This window comes from Vombatus ursinus, unplaced genomic scaffold (genome assembly GCF_900497805.2).
Source record: "Vombatus ursinus unplaced genomic scaffold, bare-nosed wombat genome assembly UNPS02014821.1, whole genome shotgun sequence".
Lineage (NCBI taxonomy): Eukaryota > Metazoa > Chordata > Mammalia > Diprotodontia > Vombatidae > Vombatus > Vombatus ursinus.
This window is the reverse complement of record NW_020954599.1, coordinates 20,509,792-20,514,451: the sequence shown is the minus strand read 5'-3', so window position 1 is coordinate 20,514,451 and position 4,660 is coordinate 20,509,792. Positions and strand designations below refer to the sequence as shown.

General features: G+C 39.7%; 1 pseudogene; it reads left to right on the top strand.

Moving 5' to 3' along the window:
- The window catches only part of LOC114024387, a 93,735-nt pseudogene extending 91,236 nt beyond the window's left edge, over positions 1 to 2,499 (top strand).
- The last annotated feature ends 2,161 nt before the right edge of the window (positions 2,500 to 4,660 follow it).

Sequence of the window (4,660 nt, the reverse complement as noted above, 5' to 3'; positions counted from 1 at the left end):
GAAGAAGAAGAAGAAGAAGAAGAAGAAGAAGAAGAAGAAGAAGAAGAAGAAGAAGAAGAGAAGAAGAAGAAAGAGGAAGAAGAAGAAAGAGGGAAAAGAAGAAGAAAAAGAAAAAGAAGAAGAAAGAGGAAGAAGAAGGAGGAGGAGGAGGAGAAGGAGAAGAAGAAGCAAAAGAAGAAGAAGAAAAAGAAGAAAGAGGAAGAAGAAGAAGGAGAAGAACAAGAACAAGAAGAAGAAGAACAAGAAGAAGAAGAAGAAGAAGAAGAAGGAGGAGGAGGAGGAGGAGGAGGAGGAGGAGGAGGAGGAGGAGGAGGAAAGATATCTGGAGATTTTAGTGGACTTCAAGATCAATATGAGTCAGTAGTATCATGTGATGTTATTAGCCAAGAAAATTAATGAGATCTTGATTTCATTAAGAGGGACGTGGCTTCCAGGAACAAGAGGTGATATACTCTGTATATCTGTTCTCTACACTATGCTCTGTTTTCATTAGTTACCATCTGAAGTTTTGTTTTCAGATCTGGGCACCACAGTTTAAAAAATGATATCTATAAATATAGAATATGCAGAGGAAGGCAACTAGGATGGCACAAGACAATGTATCTCTGATATATGTGATTCTCTTGACATTTTTAATATTGAGAAAAGAGCGCTGTGAGGAGATGAGGAGGAGAGGGGAGGCTATAGACATGTTGGCTAGCTGTCGTAAGTATTCAAAGGATTATCTTGCAGAGGAGACATTGGACTGACTCTGTTTGTCTCAAGAAAGACAGACTGGAAACAATAGGGGACAGTTACAAAGAGGCAAATCCAGACTTAATGTCAGGAAGAAAAAAAAACTTGCTAACAATTTGAGCTTTCCCAAAGTGAAATGAGCTGCCTATAGAGGCGATATGTTTTCCCTTCTTAGGTCCTCAGACTGAGGTTTGTTTGATAATTACTTGTTAGTTGTATTATAGTAGCCCTTCATTGTGAATATGAGTTCTACTAGATGGCCACTAAAGTCTCAACTCTCAAATACTGTGATTTTGTGATTCATTACCCAAGAGAATATTTAGGGAAAAGCAAATGACTGATAATTGTAGATTATTTTGAAAATGGAACTGTGATTTCATTGGTATAAGGAAATTTCCTGTACCAAAAGCAGATGAACAACCCTTTTAGTTCAACCCTTTATTTTAACATATGAGGAAATTGAGATTGGTGGAGATTAAGTGACTATTGGAGCCCTCAGAGGCTAAACAACTGTCCAAGATCATACAGTTAATATATGTCAGAGGTAGGATTTGAACTTGTATCTCACTAAGACCAGCTCTCTAATCACTATGGACACTACCTTCATAGTAGATACAGAAATGATTTGTTATGTAATATTCATTACATCAGTTTACATAATTCACTATGTTTTAGAGGGGTAAAAACAAAAGTCTAATATCAATCATTAGCTCATACCAATAATAATAACATGAACATAGCGTCTAACATTCAGTACTGCTTATTCAGTATGAGTTTCCTTATTCTAATTTTACAGAAGACAAAATTGAGAGCTAGACTGGTTAAATGCCACCAGACAACCCACAAAGCTATCCTATAGCAAATTCAATATTTCTCCCAAGGACTTTGAAAACATTTTTGCATTTTCCACCACAAGATTGATTGTTTTTATTTGTTTCATAATATTGGACTATTACACAAAGGAATACCACTATGAGGAAATACATACATTAAAAACCTATTTCAAAACTTGGGAATCAGTCTTAAAAATTAAGAGCTGTATGGTTCTTCAACATGAGAGATTTGACAATCAATATAAATTCCATCCCAGTATCTAATACGCCTTCATAGAGCAGCTTTATTCGGATCTGGGCAATATAACAAATGTGTTGCTATATGCTAACAATAGGGGTAAAGCAGAGGCGGGGGGGGGGGTAATATAAAAAGTTCTGAATTTGGAGGCAGAAGACCTTGGTTCAAATCTCTGCTCTACTAACTACCTGAGTGATTCCCGTTTATAAAACGAGATATTTGACACCTCCTCGTCGTCCTCCTTTTTCTCCTCCTCTTCCTCACCATCACCACCATCATCTTCCTCCTCCTCTTCCTGGTCCTGCCACTGCTGCTTCTCCCTCTCCCCCCCCCCCGCCCCATTCCCTTGGAGCGGACCATCCTGGTGACTCTTTTGCGAAGCGGGGCTGAGAAGACCCCCGGACTCTCCATGGCCAACGAAAAACCGAAGGCTTCAAGACTGAAAACAACGACTACATTAATTTGAATGTGGCAGGGCAAGATGGTTCGGTGGTGCAATTTAAAATCAAGAGGCACACACCACTTAGTAAACTAATGAAAGCCTACTGTGAACCACAGGATTTGTCAATGAGGCAGCTCAGATTCTGATTTGATGGGCAAGCAATCAATGAAACAGACACACCTGCACAGTTGGAAATGGAGGGTAAAGATACAATTGATGTATTCCAGCAGCAAACAGGAGGCCCTTACTAAAAAGAGGACATGCAACTCTGCTCCAGAGCTGTGCTCCCAAGGAAAACAATACATTCACATTAGAAAACCAAGATTTGGTTCATCCACATCCTGACTACGGTAGTATAGTTTTCTCTCCTTTGATTCCCTTCCCCCATTACTTTGCTGTACATAAAGTAACTGGTGTATGTGCACAAGAAAACATAAATAAATAAAATAAAATGAGATATTTGGACCAGATGCTCTAACACTGTTATTCTAGTCTTCCTTTTTTTTTTTCTGTAAAACACAGTAAAGATCTGCAAGAGGTAGCTGGGACCCAAGAACTGCTATTAATAGCTGTATATGAGCTGCTAATCGGGCAATTACGCAGTAGCATTACCATGAGAACTGCTGTCATTTGTTTTGGGTACCTGAGTTGTTCTCAAAAGCATGAAAAGAGAAAAGAAAAAAAAATTCTAAGAAGAAAGATTTTTAAAATAGCCTACATAGGCAATAAATGATTCTACGTGCATGCCTGAAGAAAAGAAATTCATCAAAAGGAAGGCATCTGGTTTTCTCTCAGAGGTTAAGATAGCAATAACAGAATAATGAATAGCCACACAAATTCCATCCTGCTTACTCAGTATCAAGCAGTGACATGTCAGGCTGGATCAACAAGTTCTGCCTTCACTCATCACCCAGGTTCTTTGTTTGAAAGGACATGGGGCTGACTTGAATGGAGAATCACCTTAGACAGCAGCCTTTGAGCTGGAAGGGTCCCAGAAGATACCTCAGGTCCAAACCCATTACTTTACAGATAAGGAAATTGAGTCACAAAGATATTAAGTGACTTGCCCGGGGCCACATAACTAGGAAGTCATCCCTTTTTTTTCTGCATGAAAGGATTCCACATCCAACCTAAGAGTAATATAAAGTAAACCCCAAACATAACCATCAAAGGAATTGTGCATCCAAAGATTCTTTTTTCCTTGCCCATTACAGTCCCTGGGCTATATAGTTCTGTTTCTGCCCCTACTCCAAGATAGTTTCTTGTGATCCTTTCAATGTACAGCAATAGAGCAAAGTAGTGAAAAATGCTACCCAAGGTTGGAGATTAGGATTCTCATGTGGAGTCTCTTTCACTGGCATGATATGAGTCAGTTCTGTATTCAAATATAACCCATGGCTGAAACCTGTAGCTCTGGGTTTACATGGATTAGGTTCAAGCAAGGGACTTCTCATATATCATATTCTTTGGCTCATGCTCTCAAAGAGTTTTCCTTCGGAATATGAGAATTTGGCTCTTGTCTAAGTCTACAAAAACCAGAAAAGGGCCTTCAGTTCTCCCAAAAGCCCTCAGGCTTACTCCACATCTAATGTAGGACAAGATCTATTTCACCCAATAGATAACAACACAAAAAGTACTCACACACCTGAACCCCTGAACTGTCAAAATGACAATCTTTCCTTTTCCAGTGAGACTCCACTTTCTCTAGAGAAACTTCTATGTAACATCTAGACTTATAGTGTTACCCTCATCTTTAGGAAAGAGAGAGGGGAAGAGACGGAGAGAGAAATGAAGACAGAGAGACACAGAGACAGAGAGACAGAGAGAAACAAAGAGAGGCAGAGAGAAACAGAGACAGAGAGACAAAAACAGAGATACAGAGAGAGGGGAGGAGGGGGGAGGAGGAAGAAGAGGAGATGAGAGAGAGAGAGAAAGAGAGAAAGAGAGAGAGAGAGAGAGAGAGAGAGAGAGAGAGAGAATTCATCCCTGTTCCCCAGTGACTTTATTCCTAGGGATCAATATAGATACTTCCAGACTTAGAGTATTCCCCTTGATTGAACCTGTAGAAGAAACTAGAGGATCGAACCCTTCCTCACAAGACTGTGGTCCATATAACTCAGTTTTAGTGATGGACACAATCCAGGTTTACCCCCTCCAGATCACCCTTTGATCCTTTGATATTCTTCAGTTCTTACTTAGTCCTGGAAATCCTCAACTTGATGTAGAGACTAGTATTGTCCTGGAAATTCTATTGTGTATTCAAGAGGCTGGGACATGACCTTTAGTCACTTGTCATTCACTTCAGTCATTCATTCACTATTCTGCTCTTGCCATTCTCTTGTCCTTGTAGCTTTTGGATTGGATCAGGAACTCTCCAGTTTTACCAGTATGTATCTCTGCAGTCACATGGTT